Source organism: Dermacentor variabilis, chromosome 11, assembly GCF_050947875.1.
Source record: "Dermacentor variabilis isolate Ectoservices chromosome 11, ASM5094787v1, whole genome shotgun sequence".
In the NCBI taxonomy this organism is placed as follows: domain Eukaryota; kingdom Metazoa; phylum Arthropoda; class Arachnida; order Ixodida; family Ixodidae; genus Dermacentor; species Dermacentor variabilis.
In genome coordinates this window covers 50,734,241-50,759,280 of record NC_134578.1, presented here as the reverse complement: position 1 = coordinate 50,759,280, position 25,040 = coordinate 50,734,241, and the positions used below count along the sequence as shown (strand labels likewise).

The 25,040-nt window shown below is 50.6% G+C and overlaps 1 protein-coding gene across 1 annotated transcript in view; it reads left to right on the top strand.

Annotated features, from left to right (window-relative positions):
• The first annotated feature begins 17,623 nt into the window (after positions 1-17,623).
• Positions 17,624-25,040, top strand: part of LOC142564201 (uncharacterized) — a 61,941-nt gene continuing 54,524 nt past the window's right edge. The window contains exon 1 of the mRNA XM_075675106.1: positions 17,624-17,848. The gene's annotated coding sequence lies outside the window, so the exon portion shown is untranslated. The remainder of the gene's footprint in view (positions 17,849-25,040) is intronic.

Genomic DNA, 25,040 nt, shown 5'->3' with positions numbered 1-25,040 from the left:
AAAAAAATAAAATATATATATATATATATATATATATATATATATATATATATATATATATATATATATATATATATATATATATATGTATATATATATATTGCTGACTCCAGTGACATGAATAGTTATAGGCAGGCAAGCCTAATAAACGTGACCAGTTACAATGCAACGATTGTTGTTCAGAACCAACGTTCGTTCGGAACACTGAAGTGTCCTCGTAGTCGTCCGCTGTTACTGATCATGTTTGAAACTAGGCTAGTTAATGAAGTTCCGTTGGCCTTCGCGAGCGTTAAGACCACAAGAATGGGGACTCGAATCACGCGTTCTGCCTTGTTTCTTCATGTTTCTGAGCCTATTCTCGTGTCCTTACGCTAGCCCAAGAATCATGGTGCTCATTTTGCTTTAAGTATGCCTGTTTATTCGGAAACAGGCAGCTTGTCTTAGTTATCCTCGCGTTGAAGATGACACTGGTGTTGTTGAGCTGGAACGACTGTTTATATATGTTTGGTATATCCCATTCTTCATTGATCGATGACGCAGCCCTCCACCCCCCCCTCCCCTCCAATCAAATGTCCACCATGGAAGGCATCCCGCCTAAGTGGTCTGCTTGAAATCGACAGCCTCTCATGGCATACCGCTTACGAACCGATTCCTGCGCTTTTATCGCCATTTTCATGACCGAGCGATGGAATACGAGATAAGCGGTGTCGCAGAGCAGAAATAAACAGCTGTAGCGACCACATGGCTGCATGAATCGTCGCCAACGGGAATGCTGCCAGACGGACGAAATTTCTTACTACCTGGAGATTCTCAATCATACCGCCGGCATCTACACGCATTCCTGTCTTTGGAACATTCAAATCTCGTGCCTGAGAACGTGTGGGAAAACGCAGAAATCACTACTGCACTTGAATACGGCAAGACACCGACAAAGGCCACTCTTGAATTCATTAGAACGTTACCGCAGGAACGAAAACCTTCTCTAGTGCAAACGGCGTTCAGTGACGGTCGATTATCATTGCCAGTTATAGCATTGTAAAAGAACGGGCGATTCTGGCGAATGCCGGGAAATGATCGGTTAGCGTGGCCACCCCATTACCGACCGCGTGCGTTTTGTTTTGCTTTTCCAGCGGTTGGACATGTGCTTTTTGGAGCGAATGGCTTTGCGAAACCACTCTGTTTGCATCCACACGCACACGCACACGCACACACGCACACACGCACGCACACACACACATATACACACACACACATGGGCGCGCGCGCACACACACACACAAACACACACACGCACGGGGGGGCGCACACTCACTCACACGCACACACACTCACCACGCGCGCGCACGCACACACGCACGCACGCACGCACACACACACACACACACACACACACACACACACACACACACACACACACACACACACACACACACACACACACACACACACACACACACACACACACACACACACACACGCACAAGACGCTGATTCAGCCGCCCACGCGGTTCTGTCTTCCACCGGGTCCCCGCACCAAGCGTCGGCAGGCTTCGAGCTATCGGGAGGGCCTTCTCCTTACTCCGAAGGCCAGCCTTCTTTCGCATTCGTAGCCCCAGCAGCCAAGATGGCACAGACCGCGTGTGTCGTAAGGTGGTGGCGGGAGGGGGAAGGGGGGAGGAGGAGGGGCCCGGCGAGTGAGCAGCTGCGCCCCAAGAAACAGACCTTTACTTCTGCCCGCAACACCTCTCCCTCCCCCTCCAACCCCCCGAACCCCCACTGGCGCGTGGTCTTAGAGGCCAGGTGGCACGCGCTGGGCGCGTGCGGAAACGAACACCGCACGCGCTGCTCTCGGTTGGGGAGGAGGGGGGGGCGCCACTGCTTGCCTGCACGCACCGGTGTTGTTCCTTCAAGGCCCTTCTCTACCTTCTTCTCCTCCTCTGGTCCTCTTCCTTCTCAACATTGTCTTCTTTTTGTTTCTTTAACTATATGCTCTGCGTTTTGCTTCCGCTCCTGCTGCTATGGCTGCTGCCAACCCAGCCACTGCTTAAGTGTTCCCCTTCTCGATGCAACCAACACAGCAGCGGCGAGCCCTTATATTTCTTACGCTCTTTCACTCAGTTCCCCGCTTCTGCTGAGATCTCGAAGAAAGAACGCTAGGCGAAACCCCCCTCCCAGTGCGCTGAGATCCGCGCCGAAGTCTATTGTCGTACAAGTATATCTCGCAAGACATGCGCGATTTCGTTTCCCGCGTTCGCGTCTTCCATTGAAGTATATGGGCTTGCCATCCTCGCCCTTCTTCTCCTCTTCTTCTCCTCGTATTTGTGTACTTGCTATCTTTCGACTTCCTCTTCCAGTTCTCCTTACACTTCTTCCTTAAACGAGAAGGACAGCCAGGATGAGTGGGCAACGGAGGGGCACCTGGTCGCGTGCCGGACGCGTGGAGCTTTCTTCTCCGCCTCCCCTCCGCCCCCCCCCCCCTCCTTAATTTGACGTCGCTCGCTGTGAATGCGGGCACGTGCGGAGGGCGTCCTGGATATAACCGGCACGCGTCTCCCACGCATCGCTCTGATGCCGCTCTTCTTTTGAGAAGCATCGAATCTATACACCTTCTCCCCCTTCTCGTAAGACGCGCCGCGCCTCCTTCCACCCCCTTCTCTCTCTCTTTCCACAGCCTCCTCCGTGAACGTCTGCCCGCCGTCGCACTCTCCGCCTTGTATTAAACATCGCTCTCTTCTACGCGGCCTTGAGACACAGCTTTGCCGACTCCTTCGCGGGGGACTCCGGCTGTTGGCCAGGCTCCTTTCGATCAATGGAAGGCCTCTTTCTTTCTTTCCTCTTTCCGGGGAACTTTTTCGCGCTCCACGTCTGCTTCCCTGCACGTGCGGCTGCACGCGTTCTTCCGACTTCGCGCGCGCGCGGAAGTGATGGATCAGGAAGGACGAGCAGATGTCGCCGCGATCTTCGATCGCTTCCTCCATCGAAACCATTCACGTCGCGATTATGTTTTGAATTTGTTGCTTCGCACAGCTGTGATCGGCCAAAATCGCTGTCTCATATGCGTCTGCGCTTCCCGTTCTGCTCATCATTCAACTTCGTAACTTACATCGTCATCATCATCGGTAGCAGACGTCCGGTGCGGGACGACGGCCTGTTAAGGGCTGTGCTTAATATATACTCGTGCTGTGCGTTGCGCGTATCATGATTATATCGTGACCGTATTTCCTTGGCACAGGTTAAGCAGCCAGAAATGAAAACTCTCTGCCCCTGCCGGGGATTCGAATTCGAGACGCTCAAAGGCACTATAGTGCAACATCGTCAGAATGTACATTCGTCAGCAGCGTTCATAAAGTGAATCCTTGTTCTCTGGACACTGGACAGCACATCTCTTTCATAGAGAAATCTCTCTCCTTTTATGGCCATATTCATATTCATTATATCTACTTAGGTTTCTTTGCTACAAGCAATGGAAAGAACGAAGGAAACAATCCTGTCAGGCGCTGTATAAACCCAAGGAAGATTCTACCACGACAAAGCTGACAGAGCAAACAGCGATCATCGTGTTGTCTCGGTCCCGGCAGCCTTCCTCAAGCTCTCGCGTCTTCTGTACGTGTAGAAAGCGCTTCTGCAAGAAAGCCCAGGAGGCCAGCTTCGCCAGAGGGAAAGGCAGAGAGAATAAGGTACTGAGAGAATACAGGCAGACGGGTGAAGAGAGAGGTAAAGAACAGAGAGCTCGAGCAAAAAAAAAAAAGAAGAAAAAAGATGAAGAAGAACAGAAGAACAGAAGACGCACGCGCCAGGCGTAGCCTTCAGTCTAAGCCAACAGTTCTATCGTACATCTCCCTCCCCCTCCACATCCCCCCGCCCCCATACAAGCAGGCAGAGTTTCAGGGCACGCGCCTCGAGTCATCTGGATGCCGCTGCTGCTGTTGCTCCTTGAGATCTGAGAAGAATGGAGCCGAGGGTGCGCCGACGCCGGCTGCTGCTGCTGGAAAGGAGGAGGAACCGCAGCGAGAGACCACGTGCGCGAGCCCCCGACGCGTGGGTCACGCGCCGGGTCATGACCCCGACGCTCTCCTCGCGCAGACGACGACGCGCCCGGCGCCCTCACGCGCGTGCCGATACATTTTCGTTGTTCAAGTCCTCTGCTAAGCTCATATGTCTTGTGGCTCTGGAGAGGAAATCTAAAGCTGCCTCTAGCTGGCCACTCGTTAGCTGGCCAATCGTTAGCTAGTTAATAGGGAGCCCGATCGTGTGAGCGCACACGTGCCCTATACGCATGCCTATATACGCCTGGTCGTCTGCTCGGACGTCGTCTGCACAGCCATCGTCCACTCGGCGTCGTCTGCACGACGTTGGCTGTTCTGTCTCGAGTAGCAAATTACGCCTCCTCTCTTAAGTACGTTATTTCGAATAAGAGCATGGATGTCTTCAAACAGCGGCTCCTCGTGTTAAGCCTTCCTTTCAACGTTCCTCTTGTGACGTAGTGTCGTTTCGGTTCAGCGACCCTGCGGATGGCACAGGCTCCCCTGTGTTCCCTGGTTCTTCCAGTAGTCCTTTAGTGATAGCATCGTCGCATTCCAACGAACGTGTAAGAAAACCAATGCCTCTAGGGGTACACTCACGAAAAATACCTGTGACGGGTCGTGGATGGGCCTCTGGCAGATACTAAACTATCTATACGTGACGCCTAACTGTCTTCGGTATTACAAGGGTCAAGCAGGCGGAGAACGCGACCGGGTACGGGAGTACTATATTGTCGTGAAGGCACGATTGTAGTTTCGGCACGACCGGACGCAACCTGGCGCCACCATTAGATAGGTATGCAGAAGATAACGATGACAGCGAGCCCTTTGGTGAACGGAGCGACGATTAGCACATAGAGAAGGATGGCGCGGGTCACATCCTGCAGACGACGATTGCCATCGAAGTGAACGAGCTAAGACAAAGAGATAGGCGAAAACAGGGATCCCGCTTCATCTTGAGTGCAGCCCTTTCCGGCAGGTCATTGCTATCCGAAGAAGCATTCTTGAGGGTTCTGACAAAGTATGCCTTAGTACACCCTGATCGTCTGCGTTTTGGAAACTGCAAGAAGGCTTGTATAGTCCTTCAGTGACGGTGACTTTCACTGCCAGAAGTACGCGAATCGGCAACAAAAACGTCCCATTCAAATGGCGCATATTGTTGAACTTTCAGACTCCATGCGTTTTCTTTTTTTACAGCTCTCAATTTAATGCCCCTTGCGCTCAAGGAGCTTTCCTTTTCTACTGGAAATCGTACCCCGACATGGCGCAGAAACCTTCGTTACTTGGGCTGCATGCTTTGCACTTGCGGAATGACCGCTCAGTTTGTACTGGCAACGAATCTGCAGGGGTGGTGGAGAGGGCGGAGATCACGTCACATACGCACCATAGTTACTATTCACTGCTCGAGTGAAGTTATCGCAATCAGTTTAATCGGCATAATCAGCGCCGCGTGCTGCCCACTTCTTCATCGATGATTCTCGTCTTGTCAGGTCTTCCTGTCATGCTTTTAAGACTGCAACGCTGAAGCGGACGAGAGTGAAGAAACCCAAGCACAGCGCAGAAGAAGGGGACACGATAGAAAGACAAGCATGGCGCTGACGTGTGACAGACCATGGCCTCCGAGAATGGCCTCCTTTATCTCGGAGGCCACGAACGCGCACAATGGCTGTCTACGGACCACGTCTTATTGAAAAGGTTCTTTTAGTCTGGCAATTTTGTTAGCCTAGTATATACTCACCGACACTTTAAATAAATTGCAATTGGAACTTAGCTCTAGCGCCTTGTTGTCGTCGTTGTTGCCGCCTTTAACACGTGGCTTAATGTGTCTGTCACACCCTTCTCCATCCTATAGTCCGCTTGTGCGCTGTTGTATTCGAGAGACGGGCAACGAACTAGAGCTATTTACTTACGTTCCTGCCGCGCTACAAGTTTGCCCTGTTCCGTCTGTTCAGCTCGCGGCAAGTCTTGGAACCTCAGGACCTACGCCTTCCGCACGCCTGTGTCGTTGACCCCGCATCCCAGTTCATCCACATGCACGCATACACCCCCATCGGATACCTCGTCAGCTGTCTCGGGACTAGCCATCACAGACCTCCCGTTGGGAAGCTTCAAACAGCCGGAACCGGAACGAACCATCGAGTCCGTGAAAAAAAAAACTACAAAAAAAAGAACAAGAGGAAAAATAGGCACGAGCCAGCTCGTCTCTCCAAAACCATGCGTGCGCAACAAACAACAATACAGCGCGTGTAGAGCCAGCCGGCACGTGGCACCGTCTCCCTGGATCGTGCACCTTGATTCCCGGTGTGTTTAGGGAAGCCCGAGCTGTGGAGGCCATTGACTCCCCCTCGCCCTCATTCAATGAAACCCGAACGTTTTTTCGCTCACAGAAAGAAAGAAAAAGGGAAAAAATCCGGGACTACGTCGGCGCGGAACAGACGCCACTGCGCGCGAGTCTTCGTGCTGCATCACCCCCTCGCCCGCTACTCTTCGTCTTGCACTGCTGCCTCCGGCGTGCACGATCATTCTTTATGGCTTCCTTTTCATTTCCTCTTTCCACACTCTTTCTTCGCCGATTTACGGAGACCGCCCGCAGGAACTGCGCCGCGGAGTTTCCACAAAAGAGGAGGAGGCGGCGGTGGTGCCTTACGTTCTCGGCTCCACACGCCATCTCCTCCTGTACTCTCCTCCGCTCCCCCTTTCCCATCACGTTCGCCCTCACCCTCTCATTCTAGAAGACACCCCGGACGTCGGGGCTGGCGGCCGGCCCGAAAAAACAACTCTCGCTTTCTTCCGACCCCGCGGCAGAGTTCTTCGACCCGCGGCCCGCTCTGGTTCAGCACCCGGAAAGGAGGATAGTAGATTGGGAGCGGGGCCGGTACGGGCCGGGACATTGGGAGCAGCGCCCACTTCTTCCCGAATATACGGGTAGTCCTGTACGCGTGCACGAACACCGCCACGCGTGAATATGTGCGTGAGAGAGGAGAGGGGGAATCAGAGGAAACCTCCTCTCTCAGCTCTTAGCCCGTCCTGTTTGACGGGTAAGCCACCTGCGCTCCTCGTCGTGCTCCCTCTCCCAAAGGTGCGAGAAGGGAGTACGTCGCTGCCTTTACGCCCCTCCCGCCTTCCCTCTTCCGCTCGCGTAATGTACCAGCGGCTTCGCTTTGAGGAACGGTTTCGCGAAAATCGTTCTCTCCTCCAGCTGTTCCTCATCGCGCGCACTGGAGCCTTTCTGTCCGATCGGCGAAGAAGACTAGGCGGGTTGCTCTTGGCCGGTTGCGTTTTATTTTTCTTCAAAATGCGCCCGCTTCCTGGGGGAACTGTAAGGAGGACCGGTTTTATTCCAAAAGGCGCTTGTTTCTCCACGCAAAAGCGGGGGGGGGGGAGGTGAGGGAAGAAGGGGGTGTTCTAGCACGCGGAACCGGGAAGAGCGCGCGTAAGCGATTCTACTCCCGTATTCTTTCTTTATTCTTTGTCGAATGGAGCAACTCACGGCAACGTGCCCTGGTAGGCAGGCTGATGCTCCCGATCCCGTATCCACCCGGGGCCGTGGATCCCGGCCGCGGTTCAACGTCCGAGTTCGCTGGCCTCTGGCTTACGGAACAGACAGTCTCTGCAGAGGTGTTCCGCCTTCCAAAAGCACGTGCCTCCCGGTAAAGAGATCTGACCAGAAAGGTTGCGGAGGTGGCGGCCTGTGGCAGAGGTTAAAGTGGCGCGTGTCGTTGAACTGGGTGCGCGGTGCTGCTGCATCTTCGGGAAGGGGGGGGGGGGCACGGCTCTTGTGTACCGGAAGTCTTCCGCCTTCTGGAAGGAAGGAGATGTTTTGGGGAGAGTAGCTTTCTTCCTTCTTCCCGAATGCCTCTTCCGAACGTGGCTATTGCTTCCCTTTCCGCGTTCGAACCCAGCGTTCATCTGCCGGGCAGCCGTCGGTCGAGGCGCAGGACGTCTCTCCTGGTCCGTGGTCTTTGGCCCGAGGAAGCGGAAGAAGAAGTTTTGATGGAAAGACTGTTCCTTACTTCCTCCTGCCCGTTGCGCCCGTTCCGGGCTGTTCCTTCCCCATACCTTTTTTCCCTTTCTGCGTATTCGTATTTGCTGTGGTTCATCTGCCGGGCAGTCATGGTTACAGTATCAGACGGCTCGAGGCACGCCGATTCGGGCTCTTTGACCCCCTGGTCGTCGCTCTTGGTCTGCCGGTGCTGAAGTTGTCGACCCCAGGCGAGGGTCAGTGGCCGGAGGGCGCACGATGCAGCCCGTTTACAAAGTGTATGGGACCTTATGCTTCCTGCATGGGCGATAACCCCGGAAGCTTTCCGGTTGGGATGAAAGGTATTGAACTTTCTCCGCGGTTTGTTGTGGCTGTGAAGGATGGTCAGTCTTCACTTTCACTTCCGTTTGGAAACTTCTGAGAGTATGCCTGCTCAATTTTTTTTTCTTTCAGAGGTTTCCACAGACATCCGTTTCCGACAACGTAAACAAACTGCTCTAGCCTATCGAAAACTAATTGGGAGTGTATAGACTGTTTGTAGTAAAGCGAGTGAACTTACGGCCTTGCATCATTTGTCGACTAACGCCTACGGGATTCCTACAAACCTCCCATTCAGTAGTCTGTAGATGGTCAATAGACTAACGTTATCAGACCCTAATATCTTTTTTTTATACACATCATCAAGATCTTATATTTGTTGCAAAGCTAGTGAATTTACGGCTTTGCATAATTTGTTCACTAATACCTACGAGCACTCTACAAACCTCCTACCCGCCGTGGTTGCTTAGTGGCCATGTTGGGCTACTAAGCACGAGGTCGCGGCGTCGAATCCAAGCCAAGGCCGCCGCACTTTGATGGGGCGAAATTCGAAAACATCCGTGTACTTAGATTTAAGTGCACGTTAAAGACCCCCAGGCTGTCCAAATTTTCGGACTCCACTACTACGGCGTGCCTCATAATCAAATCGTGGTTTTGGCACGCAAAACCCCAGAATTTAAATAACTTAACTTTTACAAACCTGCTATTTAGTGGTATCTAGATAGCAATAGACCAACACTAGCGAACCCTAAATTTCTCTACACCTTTCATATCAACCTTATATATCCAATAAAACGATCCCGTAAGGAGACAAGGTGAACCATACAGACCATCTACAAACTGTCTAGAAGAGGGAGTCATCAGCTAAATCGAGAGCTAAGCGCAGCAATTTTTATCATAGCTTACCGACATCCTTAGCGCGTGTCATGACGAAGCTGTACGAAATTAGCTGAGAATGCAAGTGCTATTGGCTGTTTACACTTTCAGAAAACGAGCTGATATAATCAATTAAGATTTTATGCATAAACCCGGATTGTGCGAATATTCGAAATTTTGTGCACGAATCGAATAGCTTGCCATTCGCATTCGACTCGAGAATTCACTGTTCGAAACTGTCGAACATTCGTTGAGTTCCCCCGAATACTAATACGAGGCAACAAAACTTCTTGCAGTAACAGTGAGAAATAACCGATGCAAGCATGAGGCCCTTTCGAAAGATTCTGGCGTTCGCAGAACCACAGTTGTTGTGCAGACGATCCAGTTCCTGAATTAACAGACGGAGGTCCCTTATGCACAATATAACCACCAGTCATTGAGTAAGCACGCCTAGCCTAAGGCATCCTACGAATTGGCTGTCTCGATTTAGACGAAGCAATTTATTACTTTGTCAATCGCGCCATGTTTGACTTCCTTCAAAACGTTGTGCGCTGCTGTAGTATTGCTCTTGTAGCTCCTTCGAGACACACGCTTTATTACGTGCATCTGGCGGCGTGCTGTTGACTTTCATTGTCATAATGAACCAGATATGATCGTACTTTTCATCGTCGCTCGTTTACAAGCTTCTCGCTTGACCTGACATCCAGTTGTTAACGGTGTTGCACGCGTAAAATAACGTAAACAAACATTTCGCTGCCGATACAGACTCCGCGTAACCTCTCACTTCACTTTTTTTATGGAAATTGGATATATTCGACTTTAGATTCGTATTCGAAGGTGTTTTATGTCGAATATTTGTATTCGAATCGATTAAAAAAATTTTGCTTTTCAAGGAAGCCTACTATATATAGATTTCAAGTTGGTCTCTTCGCCTTCGTATGGGCTTGTTATTTCGTCCGAAGAAAGTCTACATCGCGTAAACGGACAAGTCATCATGAAGTCTGTACTTTCCTTGGTCTATTTGCCGGCAGGCTTCCATAGGTGGTGTTCCCTGGAGCACATTGTCGAGAGAAAGTAGCAGACCATAAGTTCACAGGTTGTCTGTGCACAATTTCCAATAACACGTGGACTATCTACGGGCACTCCAAATAAGCTTGGATAGGCGTAACACGCTCAAACAGGGAGATTCCGCATCGCTTGTGCTTTGCGAATAAACGCCAGAATGCAAGAAAGGACACTGTCAGGAGTTAATCAGCCTGTGAACGCATGTAGGTCATCGTATGCGAGAACATTGCGTAATACTATGGCGAAATTATCGCGAAAGTTACCGTTATATCGTGAATTTCATACTGTGAGCCAGGATCTCGCACGATTGAGAAGCAATTCAAACAAGTAGAACATTCGAGAAGAAGTATGCAAAGACAAAAAGAGCAGTTATCCCGCTTATACGTTATAACATCTCGTTCTTACGGGGTTGACGGCCACCAACAGAAACGTCTGCCTCTCTGTCAGCCATATCTCATGGTTAAATTGAGCGTTTCCTAAGAGCACCAGGACATCTTGTGATTGTCACTTAATTTGCATACAATTTTATCGTGCCCGACATTCACGGTCCGACAGCGTTGACCTGTAGGGATTCAATTAATCATTGTCTGTGATGGCCTCATCGGCGATTCCTATACTCGAATCGTCATTCATGATGCCGACAAGGGGTGTCGAAATAGAGTCCCATGTCTGTCAAAATCAGTGTTACGGGAACAGGTAACTGAGCGTCTGCACTGACATCGAACGTGACCTGCAGAAACGATAAGGCCGACTGTCTTCTTCCAATTCAATTACTCAGCGTCTATCGCATTGTGCAAAAAGTATACGGCGTCAGCGTAACTTACACACTTCTCCGAGTCTGTTGCAAAAGGAGCTACAGAAAAAGAGCATCTGCATTGTTATCGACCACAAAGATGCTGAAAGACCTGATAGGCCCCGGCAGCACCATAAGTACAGTCTCCCTGGCGATATATCGACGGGGGAAATTATCCGGCTCGGTGGGCAGCTGTGTCGTCTGCTGCGGGCGCAAGCTGCCACGCGACCTAGAAGTCGTCTGCTACGCGGTACGTAGGGTGCCGTTTCACGTTTTCCTTCACTTTTTTTGTTGTTGTTATATTGATTCGCTCGTTCGTTTCAGCCTCTCCGCGGGCCCGTACACGAGCAGGTGACTGCGAAATAAACAGCGCCTCTTTAGCGAAGGGAAGCTCTCTCGGCGCGGTAGTGTACTTTGCTTTCGTTAGCGCCGTGCAACGACGACGCGCTGAAGGCGCAGTCGGTGATCGGGAGGGAGCGCAGCAGAACGCAGGAACAGACGACTTCGACGTACGCAAGACTCGTCGTCTGCTTCTTTTTCCAGGTGGATCTTAACAAGGTCTTTACGCCGCTGGAAAACCTTCTTTCTTCTTCTTTTCTTTCTTTCTTTTAGATGGCCTCATGAAGCGTTAATTGCGAGGTTTGTCGTTTATTTTACCGTCTGGTTCATTTTTTTTACTCGCTCATATGGAGTGATCATGACGCTAGTAAACGTGCGTGGAAAGTACCGCACCCGGCCAGGTGATGCGGAACACGAGGACATTGCAGACGACGGGTGCGCGCCCGCGAGCAGACGACGCGCTGTGGGAGTAGCAGACGGCGCTTCTTTTTTATCTGACAGAAGACAAGGATGTCCATGGAGGGTTTACCTAAACTCGGTGGTTCAGCTGGCCACTTCATTAATATCCACGATTGCAGCGTAGGCGTCGTGGCGCGCGGCCTTCAACGATTGAAGCGAAGTCACGTGCATGCAGCGACGCTCGCGGAATCGCATCAGAGGCCCTGCTCGCATATTTCGCCTGACACGAAGTTCGTTCGCCGCGTTGTTTACGACAACGAATTCGAAGCGCAGCTGGTTGGATGGGAAGGCAGTAACACCGAAACGGTGCTTGAAACGCAAAATGCGCACGCTATCCCGTTGCGGTCGCACTAACAAATGATTCTGAAAGTGCTTCGTCGTAAATAACCAGTTGAAGGAAAAAGGAAAAGCCCATTACCAAGAGAAATAAAAGTAAAGAAACGGTGGTTCATTAGAGGATATCTTCGGTTGGCTACCCTCGACTGGGGAATGGGAAGATAGGTACGAAAAATGAGAGAAAAAAGAAGTAAAGGAAATGAATGTACATTAAAAGACTATCTGTGGGGGTGTGCATTACCGCACAGTTGACAAGACAACACATAATCACATACGGTGTTAGTACCACATACAGTGCATCCGGCCGGTCACAATTTGTAGGACAATCCGTGGTCTCGCTTAGTAAGGTGGACATACAATAATGTGACCTAGACATACCTGGAGCAAGGTTTCTGCGAATATCGCATCAGGCAAGTTGGTTGGTCATGATGCGATTTCGTGTCAAAGGACGCGGCAGACGAACAGACCATCCTGCAGGATAAGATCACTGTCTTGTCCGGTCCATTCATCCTGTAGCGCCTTGCGACGGTGGTAATCGCCCTCTCCAAGTGTGCTTCGCAGACTCCGTTATTGAATTGAATTGAAATTGATTTATTCATTATAGATTACAGGTTATAAAAATGTCCACAAGAGCCTCAAGCGTATCGACTCCCCATCCATAGAGTTAATCCAGGTATATTTGTTGTTCCTAGTTCGTTTCTTCTTAATTCAATATACCGAGGTACATTCTCGGAGCAGGGAGGCTACCCTACAACATCACTCATAGTTTGACCCTACAAATACTGCGCAATTCGCTTCGTCTTCAAGACCTCACCGTAGTCATGTTTCTTTCCTAAAGCACAACGTCGAATACAGCTACGTACGTAAAAGCATTCCAACAAGAAACGGAAATCCGACCGCCTCCTCAGCGCTCAACCGCAAGGCAAACGTTTGGGGCTGACGTTTAACTCCAAGCTTACCGCCGATTCCCACAACCACCTTGTTTCCTACCAAACTCGTGACGTTAATGCAACCACGGAAACGCATATACACTTTCGTGGCTAGATTACGCTAGATTAGAAGAAACGCAAACGTCTTCCCGGTATTTTCTTTTTAGTTTCGGCAAGCCGCAACAGTGTAGACACGGCTGCGCCAACAACCCGCAGTTTGAGGATAGACCACCGAGCAAACACGGGAAATTCACCCGCGCCTCTCGGGCTCCCATTTATGGAAGAACTCTCAGACTCTCAGCCAAGCAACCCTAGTTTCCTTCGCGGACCCACGAGCTTTCTTATTTCCCCGTCCAAGACGCCACCGCGCGTGACGGAAAATATATCGCCCCATATTTCCGACAAAGACCCTCCTCCATTCGCGAGGCGCAAAACTGCGGATCTCGAAATAAAAGCACTGACAACGCTACAAAAAGAAGAGAAGAAATGGAACAATAATGGCGGCCACAGCGGGCGACCATGAGCAAACAGTGGTGGTATTTGAGGAGAAGCCAAGATGAAGGACGCTTCGTTCTATTGTTACGCATATGTCGTCGTCGTCTGCTACGAGCCTCTCGCGGTGCTTTCGGTTTTCTTCCTTTCTTAAAAATCTTTTTCGTCTTGTACTTTTTCGTCGGCATCGTCTGCTCATATTCTCTTGAATCATCTCGTCTGCTTTTCTTTCTTTTAGACCGCCGTCGTCTGCAACGTTCTACGAGAGCCAGGCAACGTAGGGCCTTTTAAAGAGAAATATTTCGAAGTTTAAAAACATACACCTAAAAGAAAAGTAACGCGAAGTTCGTGGGTTGGGGGACGCGTTCCGTCGTCGTAAACTAAAGGGAAACGTTGTTGAGAAGAAGGCCGCAGCCAGATGGCGTCTTCGTGAGCGGAAGCGAGAAGACGGGGTTTTCCACTGCTTCCGCTTTGTCCCGAGCCGCGGCGCGGGATCCACTTCCGGTCTGGATCGCAGACGAGAAGTTCCTTATCCCGAACCCTGCCGGGAGGAGGTGTTTGCTCTTTGTCGTCCGCGTCGATCACCTACGGGGATTCCTTCGCGGTGGAGCTCACGCTAACTTTTTTTTTTTTTAGATTGCACTTATGTTTGCGTCTGGGAAACGCGATGGGTGTTTGTCTTTGAGATTGGGGCGATCCAGAAAGCAAAAACCGCTTCTACACTATGGACGTTTGGTCGCCGTTGCGGTTTGGGGAACCGCGGATAATGATGATGCGGAATGCAGGTTGCTCCAGCTGGTTTACGTCGCACACCGAGCTTGCGTCTGGGATATACCGAGAGTTTGCCTTCCGGTTTAGGTTGATCGAAAAAAAAGCCGCGAATCCGCAAACGTTCTTATACACTATATAAACGGTAGGTTGTCGTTGCGGTTTGGGGAACCGCGGAAAATGACGACATAGGATGCAGGTTGCGTCAGCGGGCTTTTTATACACGCCACACTCTTTATACCTTGCGAGTTCTGGCACTTGGGAAGCATGTTCTATATACAAGATGCCGCGAGCTTCTCCGCTAGGCAATATCACTGAGACCATCACTTCGGACGCTGACGTTCTTTTCACACGGCCGAATCTAAGTACAGGTGATGGCTGGTGTAAAGGTCGCTGCGGACCCAGTTTACACTACGGAGAGAGGCTTGCTCCACCCGAAACACCTCATTCCTCCCTATATATGAGCGGGGACTCACATTCGGGAATGCGCTAAGTTGACTGTTCACTGAAATGGACAGGCTACTCACTGGACTCTTACTGAATACCACCCCTGGTGGAGGTGTCCCTCACTAAGATGGCGCTCGTTTACGAATGTCGCGCCGTATTTCCTGCTGTAAACGCGTGCTGCACCCACCTTACGACGCAGGACGCGTGACGCTAAGGCGTCGTCAACTTACGTGACAGATTCTCCAGACGCCATGTTCAAGCGATGGCCGAGTACCGCGCGGAAGCAAAGCAGACTCGACTGAGAACTCTAGCATGGTGTTTCGAACATCTATACAGACAAGCTGCGTATGTTTGTAGCCAAACAAGCGTAGTAAGGGCAACAGTTAAGTGCAGGCCACTAGCATCGACCCTTCTTCGCTCTCCGCCGCTTCAAAACAACAATCCCCGCAAAGCAACCTAAAAATAAAGAAAGCTATTTATACCTGTATAGGGTTCATAAAAAATAGAATGAAATACTAGCACTAACTGTTGCGGCAGCGCCACCTTAGTTTCGTGATGTCACACATTGTAGCAAGTCTAGAGACACGTTCTGTGTTTTTAAACAAGTTGGCACAGTACGTTTACTACAGAGCAGACAACTACGTTGACTGTTAGCCGCTTTGGGCAACAGTCGTTGCGAAAAAAGTTTTGAAACTTGCTCACGTCTGCTAACCTCATCTTCCAAAAAATATATTGTTAGAGCTGGTCTATTCTTTTTCTTATTATTTTCTTTTTGGCCTGCGTTGAATGTACCGGGTGTGCAGCCACAACTTTGTGACGTCACGTATTCAAACTTGTTTAAATGGCCATTCCTCATCCGGAAACGATTTTAAGAACTCGCTGCGTCATGAGCGCGGTGACCCGCTCAAATGCGCGGGAGAGCACGCCGCGCATAGCAACCGCCCTAGCAACGCTTTGCACGTGAGAACCGCGGTACGCAATGTTGACGATAAGCTGCACTCATCGAGCAACAAAACTGCAGACAATGGGACGCAGTTAACTCCTTTTAGCCAGGCAGTGCAGCGCGCTGATGACTCCTGAACAGACGTTCAGGAGGTACACATTTACCATGGTAACGCTTTAAACGGGCGCCGGTTTTTATACATACAAGTACAATGTACTGTGACAGAATAACACACTGCGATAATTGACGCCAAATCTGGCCCTATCGGTGCTAAGGCGAATCCTGTAGAAGTATTCAAAACCTAGCGAAGTTACTTTTGGTTTACCGAAGTCTAGCCAATCATCAAGCAAATATCCCCCAGTGGTGCCCGAATCCACGCCCCAATGGTGATGCCATCTGGATGAGCATATGCAGATCTTTAAGGCTATGCTTTTGCAGTTTGCCTGCGGAAGCCATAAACACTAGCGAAGTTACTTTTGGTTTACCGAAGTCCAGCCGATCAGCAAGAAAATATCCCCCAGTGGTGCCCGAATCCACGCCCCAATGGTGATGCCATCTGGATGAGCATATGCAGATCTTTAAGGCTATGCTTTTGCAGTTTGCCTGCGGAAGCCATAAACACGTCATGGGCATAGATGGTGCGAAAACTCGACGTCTATCAAGTTCTGCATCTTTTCATTCAGAGGGCACCACCACTGGCGCCACCACCTATTCCGACTTGTTTTCTTTGATTCTTCTAGATCCAGTTCAGACGCACAATCATGCTGGATTATATTGAGAAACGTGGATTGAGTACCTTTGATATCGACCCGACGAACGCCTAAAATACAAAACCAGGCATGCAAGGAGGCTAAGGTTTCGGAACTTTTGCTGATTTCGGTTTCGTTGTTGTGGACGAGGTGCGACGCTAGACGGCTTTGCTGTAAAACAAAAGCGAACAGACGGCGCAGTGCTGTTCCTGAGATGGTCGTCTGCTACGTGGACAAAATAAGAAAACCGTTGTTTGTCCTTTCAAACGCGGAAGACTATGAGAACGAACGATATTAGCTCGAGCAGCGACTGTTGGAGCCCTGGCTTTGTCTCTTTTCTATCATAAATAACAGAAACCAGACGGGAAGGTAGCAAAACAAACAAACAGACAAACAAGCAAGCACGCAAGGAAGCAAGCAACCAAAGAAACAAACGAAGTAAGGGGATGACACCAGCCACGCGCGCAGTCCGCAGTCACAGCAAGCAACACCCACCGACGACTTGAACTATTCGCTCCTCAAAAAAGCACACTCGTCTTATATAGTACATTAATTCTAAGCAAAGATCAAGCTGAACTCCTATCCAAGAGCTCATATCCTGCCCAAAAATCTGTTTCACTCGAATCATGTTTGCATAGAACTGTCACAAATGCGTGAAGGTAAACTTCTCAGCCTCAGGCAGACTTAGCGTTTTGTTCTTCAACGCTGGCATAGCTTGCGGTAATAATTGAACGGCTTGCACAGCTGGCTTGTAAAAGACCGTTGTTACGACTTCTTAACTGACGCTCGCGTGATAAAGCTTCGAAAAGAACCTTAAAACCAAGCTGTAATAGCCTTTGTGAGGGTTCTCTCGTCCTATTCAGCAGCGACGAGCATTGAAAAGCGCACCTGTAGACGTTGCAGTTAGAAATGCAGCAATTCACAGGCGCGAGTAATCGTCTATCCACGGCGGCTCCTTACAACGCCAGGTTCGGCTTCACCTTCTTGTGCTCCTTGAGTCGGCAGGAGCGCGATTACCGAATGGTTCCTTGGTTGTGACGTAAGCTGACGTCATGGCCCGGGGCGGCCTGTGAGGAGCCGGTGTTCGCAGCCGGGAAGAGTCGCCAGCGCGAGCTTTCGGTGTGGCCATTGTTTTGAAGTGTTTTTGCCGCTAATTGTGTGCGTGCGTGGTGCGTGTTCGCCCGTTTCATCAATTCGCATTCCGGATTATCTGCCATCCAGATCAACGGTGTGCACGGTGTTGTGGTGATTAGTGCGAGGATGCCGCAGCCAGCGCCGGCATCGTGTGTCGTGTGCGATGGGGTGATCCGCTCAACGTGACTTCGTGTCCGTGAGTATTGTAACTATTTTCTCGCTGAATTGACTTCGTGAGGTGTGACCGTTGTTGTCGCGTGGCGCGTGTCGTGCTCTGAAACCATGCGCACCTGTGTAGGAGTCGCAGAGTCATCGACAATCTGTCGCGAGGATCCGCCGATAGTTTTTCGTCGTCTGGATTGTGGCAGCCGTCGCATCCGTTTGCATTGATCGTTAGGCTTAGTTTTAAAGTTTGCATTTCTGGGCCAGAGAATTGGCTTTATCGGCGCGATTCGCCGCCGCACCTTGTCTCCGAAAATTCTCGCATGTCTTCCGAGCACGATACCAGCGTGGTTGATAAGTTATTGGCTTGTTTATAGTTCAGCCATTGCTTTGAATTGTTGCGAGTTATCGTCACGCCTCCGGCGCTACCACATTTTGCTATCCGCCCTTCGCTCTCGATGAGCCGTATGCAGTAACTCTTTCTTTCGCCCTTTATTTTGCGCATGGGGCGTTTTTAAGACCTTCTGTGGGTTCGCAGAGGCCTCAGTACGTTAGGCTGATGTCGTTTGTCGCGCTCTCGGAGAAAGACCGCCCGAAGCGCTTGCCGGGCGAACTGTGATAACGACCGGCTCGTCGCCGGCGGATCGTTGGCGTGAGCGTGGACGCTTCGCGCGTCCCTTGCCGAGTACGAAACTGGCGCCCTTTTGTATTACGGCTTTTAGCGTACGGCACTGTGGCACGTTAGTTTGCGGATGAAGCGATGTTGGGCGCTTAACATTGGCTCCCGGCACTTCGCGAAGCCCTTGCACACGCGATGGTTAGTTCGGGTATATAGTAACGATGTTTGCTGTGTCAACGCGATACCGTCTTGCGTGACGTTCTTTAAACCATTATTGTAGTTGCACCCTAGGCACCCTGTCACCCGTGATGAGATGACAGGTCGCGACTGTTTCCGCCGGGATCATTTTGGGGTGCCTTCGCGCACGATTGACTCCAGTTTTACGTCGAGCTTTCGCGATTGTGTTCTGCGTTGGTACCTGTCGGTTATGGAAGCACCGCTCATGCTGGCTGGGTCACGCAATGTTATCGCCGTTCTTGAAAAGGAAGGAGTAAAAGAAAAAAAGAAAACACAAGGTCGAAAAAGAAAAAAAAAAGCACTTTGCTAGAGGGAGACGACGGGGTCCCATTCCGACTCCTCTTTTTTTTTTTTTTTTCCTAACCGTGTCGACTCACGCTATATGGTGATCCTCCCCATTTCTCGACCCCGTCGCGATGTGGTGGCCACCCCGCGTGGCTTCGGCTATTCTTTTTTACGACGCGGGGTGTGGCCCCAGTGGGTCAGACGGGCGGGACCCCGCGCCATCTGCGACCCGAGGTCCGAGCGCAGGGTCGGGTCAGGTCACTGCCGTGCGGGCAAGCCGAACTTGGGGGTGCCGTCGCGAATCGTCCGCGCTGCCTCAAGGCAGCTGTACTAGGTGCGGCAGTGTTAAAAAAAAAAAAAAAAGAAAAGCCAGATATTGCTCCTAAACTCTGTAATGTTCTGGTTATACTGCGTTGAAGTTTAGAAAAATGAAAAAAAAAAGTTCATTGAGGCGATTAGCTAGGTGTGCCAGTGTCAAAGAGAACACCAGATTTTACCTCCGAACCCGACGATTTCTCGTACCTGTGTGCGGAAATTTAGAAAATTATGTGAGGCGATTCTTGAATCTTCAACGAGAGGAAGTATAAAGTGAGGTAGACATGTTTGAATAGTGAAGTCTCTGAATCGAATGCCGTATATTGCCAGATTTCCATAGACGAAGTGAAATTTGGCTGAAATATAAATTTAATGTTGCGTGGGGCCGAGAAATGCTTAGGCATTTACGTTATTTGATGCATATTCCGCTCGCAACTGGATGTCAGGCGAACTGAAAAGCTCGTATGTAAATTAGAAACGACTGGAAAAATTTATTGCAACTGGTGCGCCATGACAATGGCGTTAATGAGAAGAAGGAACAACTCGTCTCCATGCAGAAGCACGCAGTAGACGAAGTGCTTTTCTCGTTGCAGTACGAAACTTGAGAGTACTACAGTGCTCATCATTGCTAACACGGTCGGAGGTCCCAAAGTCCAAAAACTGTCGGGAAGTGGGAGTAGCAGGGAGACGTCCTCACTTATTGTGGGTGGTAATAAAGTTGAAAGTAGTGAGCAAGTTGTGGGAAACCCAAACTTTGTATGCTTGCGTGTACGCTATTCAATAAGTACAAAATGCAGCCTAAAAACGCACTTGAAGCACCACAAGAGTATCGTGAAAACGTAATATTAAAACGCGAGCTGAGTTTCATAAATTATCACCGGTGCTATTCGCAGACGTGATCTCCATGCGTTGTCTCGGAAGCTGCTGCGTGTTGAGCAACATCGTTCGGAAGAATTCTTTACCCATGTATACACTGCAACAACTGATATTATCGCTTATGTATAGCGTTCAAACAGGAACCAATATTCGACACCTTTGAATGGTGAACTATAGCGAATCGAATAGCAAAGACTTACTGTGACTACTTACTAGCATACTTACTGTGACTCCGTTCACAGTAAGTATGCCTTTACTGAAGTCGTGACATACACTTTGCAGTAACTGCTGATGAAGCGCAGTTTTTTACGTTCTTTTTTTAAGGTGGGGTATAATCGTTTTAGGTAGATTCTAATATTTCATGTTCGTTAATATGCAACCGTACCTTCCAACTCTCCCGAAGTGGCCGTAACGTTTACGAAATTGTGCCGTTTCCACGATTTCCCTGAATGTCGTGCCGATATTTACGAAAACTAGATTCGATTCGCGAAAATGTTTTAATGTTGCTGAAGGATGGGGCAAGCAAGATTAAAGAACACTCGTGCATACGAGGGGGAAAGAAATTGCCACCGCACATGCGCTGGCCGTCTGTGGCATGTAAGTTGATAAATAGAGGGCTTCTTGCTTCGGGCCAGTTTATTCGAACATAAGTCTGCGAAAGCCAAATCGCTGAAAAATTCACCGGGTTCTGAAGCCACTTCGTTGCTTCTAAAGTCTCTGCTGTGTCTAGCTTGCTGCTTCTGACGTGTTGCGTCTAAACTTAAGTCGATCGTAAAGCTTATATGTATCCCACAAAAGTTTGTATGTATCCCGTGCAAACAAAAGTGCATGCTGATCGCTTCGCCCCTGCACCACCCCCTCCATTTATCGTCTGGGTGAGCACTTTTACAAATGTTAATGTTCACAGCTTGTCAAGTGTGTGCGTGTTCCAAACTTAACGTTCAATTTCATTGAACGCTTTTATGTGGGGCGTGCGCGCATGTGTGTGCATAGCCGATGTGGTCTCTTGAAAGCAACTTTGTTTCCATTTCGGCTTGTAAAACTGACACAATAGGTCTGCTTTCACATTCGTTATCGTTACCTCGTTACCGCTACTCGGAGTGCTCTCAAACGACAGAACAAGCGATAAGTGTGTGTGTGTGTTTGTGTGTGTGTGTATGTATGTGTAGCTCTGTATTGTTCGCATGGGGCTGCTAATCCAGTCGCGGAGCCTCATTCTCGGATGAGTTAAAAGGCCATGGCCCGTCGCTAGAGTGAGGACACCTTCCCTCCACGCGCGCGGTTTTACACGTGCCGTTTCCTGTCCCGTTCTTGCACGGGTTCGGGGAGAAGGGGGAGCTCGCGCTGTACTATCGCGCACTACGCGCGCGCGCACACACCGCTCCCGTGTCGAGACCCCGAGCGAAGCAGCCGGGCCGGGGTGTCGGAATGAGGAACCACCACCGCAATCATCCCCGGCGGCTTCACGTGGTGCGCTGGCCTCTGTACTCGCATGTGCTTGTACGCTAGATCGACAGAGAGCGACAGACAGACGAAGCAAGGAGATAGCGTCGTAGTGTTCGTTGTCTGTTCGCTGCACTTGGCCTGCGCCTTCTGCTACTCGGGGTCCTCCCCCCCCCCCCCCCCGATTTGCCCTCGCCGGAACAGCTGACGTCGAGGAACAAGAGGGGGGGGGGGGTGATACAGGAAGGAACAACACTGCTGCTTTCCTCCGGTGAGGGTTGGCAATGGCGCACCGGGGACAGAAAGAGGGGTGTGCGCAAGGTTAAGGTGTTGTTTAGCCTTCCCCCTCCTCCCGATGAATGGAGGAAGTGGCATAGCGAGCGGGAAGTTGTTGGCCGGTGGTGGGGAGGGGAGTTATATGGTTCGCTCTGCAGCTGCCGCCTTTTCCGCGGCCGCTCCTTCCTTGCGAGCAGACGACGGAGTGTGTCCGAGGAGGAGGCGAGCAGACGACGGCTGCGCGAGCACGCGCCTGCTGAGCAGACGACGTTTCGAACAGAAGTGCTGCCCCGAGGGTGTGAAGCCCCGGGTCCTTCATTGCTTCCTTCCTTGGAGTTAGAAGTAGAGACGCCGGCGCCACAATAAGAAGGGGGTCTGCGCTGCTGGCTTGGCGGGGAGGGGGGGGGGAGGAGGGGGCGCGATCGTGCAGCAGACGTGAGGTAGTGGAAATGCGGGGGGTAGTAAACGTAGTAAGCGTAGTGAACGGAGATTGGATCCGTTGTCGTCTGCTCCGCGGCTGCTGCTTCTGCATCTTCGCCGGCCGCCGTCTGCTTTTGGCGCAGCTCGGACTTCGTCTCTGACGACGACGGCTGCAGTCTTCTGTTCGGACAGATTGAGACAGGGGGAGGAGAGGAGGGGGGGGGGCGACGGGAGCTGGCTTGGGGAGGGACGGCGCGTGCCGCACCTTTTTGGGCGAGCGCGTGGCCGGCCGCTCTCTAAGATGCGCGCCGATATGCCTCCTCCTTCCTCGAAGCGGGAAGTATAAGAAAGGCGCGCTCGTGCGCCCTATGACGCCATATGCGTCTGCTTCCTCTTTCCCTTCGTTTGTGTGAGCGTTTTCTTCCGCGCTGCACGCGTCTGCTGTCATCAAGAGCGGAGGCGAGCACCGATGCTTTCTGGACCTATTGTGGTCCGCCGTTAATGGTGACGGCCGTTGTCGGTGGGGGAGGGGGCGGGGAGGGTATTTCTTATGCGCCCCGGAATGAAATGCGGCGTCCGCGAGGAACTAGCCTTGCGCGCTGTGTAGCGTGAGCAGAGATGAGGCTGGGGAGAGGAAGACGCGAAAAGCACGGCCGTCCTTGAGGGGAATTTATTATGTTGGAGGCGGCTTGTATGGGGAGTTGGGGAAGCCCCCCTCCCCCCCAAAGCTTGATTAAAGCAGTTCGAGAAGACGCAAAAGGCGACGATAGAGACGCGGCGCTGTTCTTGCGCGAAGGTTACGCTGGAATACTCAACGCAGAGGATGTATGTCACGTAAGAAAAAATAAAAAAAGAAAATGCTGCGCCTTGTGCTTATACTGCGGAACTCATTTCAATTCACATTGCACAGAATAAACAGAACGCCGACCAAAATGGTGCTGTCAGATAATTTGACATTTCGGCTTCCACAGGGAAGCCGAAGGATTTCCGAGTGAACAAGGCTTCCGTGTGCAAGCCGAAACGTCAGCTATACTTCGACAACGGTATTTCGGCCGGCATTTTGTCAATTCTGTCAGATATGCATCTACTTCCCGACCAGACGAGATTTCGTCCAATTATTCGATGGTTTTCTTTATTTGAATTTGTGATTTTTTCTCAATTTTTCATGCTTCCAGCGCTTCCTGTTGTCGAGTGATTCAGTCACGTGTCTCCGTTCGCTGGCGCCTCCCGGTTAGCTGGAAATTTTTCAAATGAAGCAAATCAAACATTTATTAATTTTTTTTCAAAGCGTGACTACAAAAAGAAGGATATGCAGAAGAGGGTCCCAAGGCCACAAGACCGTACCCGTTCCTAAATTTTGGAGCGACTGTCCCGGAAATGTCGCCGCGTTGTGTCCTGTGTCGCCCCAGGCTGCTCTCTCCGAGGACAACATGGGACAGGTCAATATTACATAATGTCAACCAGTGACAACGCGACAAAGGGAAGGTGCAAATTTGTCAATAAATAAAGGCACGTAGCATACATAGCACATCAGTTCCACGATACGAAACAGAAATAATCGGAAGATGATTATCAGAGTCAGGTGATGAAGCTGCTCTCCCGCTGGGACCTAAAATGATGAGATCCCTAAGGGTGCTTGACTGTCCGGTGGATAACGCTTTTATAAACCCTTAATGCTATCATTCTTTTTTTAGGCTACACGACACAGCTGAAACTAGACGGGCGATTAGAGAAGCCGTGCTTGAATACGGTCTATTAATTGCTGCCGCACGGCTCACACCCGCATAGCCCACAGCGGTGCTTGACGGGCGTAACATTAAAGTTTATTTCATGCACTTATCGGGTCGTCGTTCCCGGCTATCCTCGTGTTTAATTGCCCAAAAAGAAGAAAGAAAAAAAGTGGGCTGAATAGAAAATTTCATTTTTTTTTCTCCATCAACGAGCCGATCTGGCCCCCATAATTGAGAGTAAGGGTGTCCTGCGGGAGACAGACCGAGCACCCTTTGTACACCCGTGGATCCTTTGTACACACCCAGCTGACTCGGCCCAGGCAGATGTGGTCACAAAGCGGAGGCGAAGAGCCAAAAGCAAGCCGCGCTCGATCTCCGCAAAGTCCGAACACGAAGCTGAACGTCTGAGAAGATTGCTGCCGGTTCACGTTTGTTTGTGACCGTGGAGAAAACATTCGTAGAGAAAGAAACAGGGGGGAAAGGGGGATGAAAGAAAGCGGGGGAGTTGGCGTGGCAATTAAATAGTTAGTAATTGGTTTGCTGTACTACCCACAACTGAGAACTCCATCCTGCGCAAACAACACACACACACACACACACACACACACACACACACACACACACACACACACACACACACACACACACACACACACACACACACACACACACACACGCACACACACATCGCAATGAGGTTGTCCTTCAGCAGATGGCGGTGTCCGTGCTGCCTGTCTCAGTAAATCAGTTGCGGGCTGTGAAGGAAGTGCCGAAGTCCGCTTACTTTCTTTTTTTTTTTTCGTTCAGCTGAGCGTATACTTCTTACTCTAGCAGCTTGCTTTTGCGAGTGAATGTTATATTGACGCGTTAGTGTCAAGCCACGCGCGAGGCCGCCAGCGTCGCCGATCTGTCGCCGATCTGTCGCATTCGTGGAGACTACTCCGCGTCCAGCCGTCATTCGCTGGCCTCAGTGGCCATATAGCCTGTTTTGCAGCGTATATATAAAAAGAAAATTGTCGCTCGAC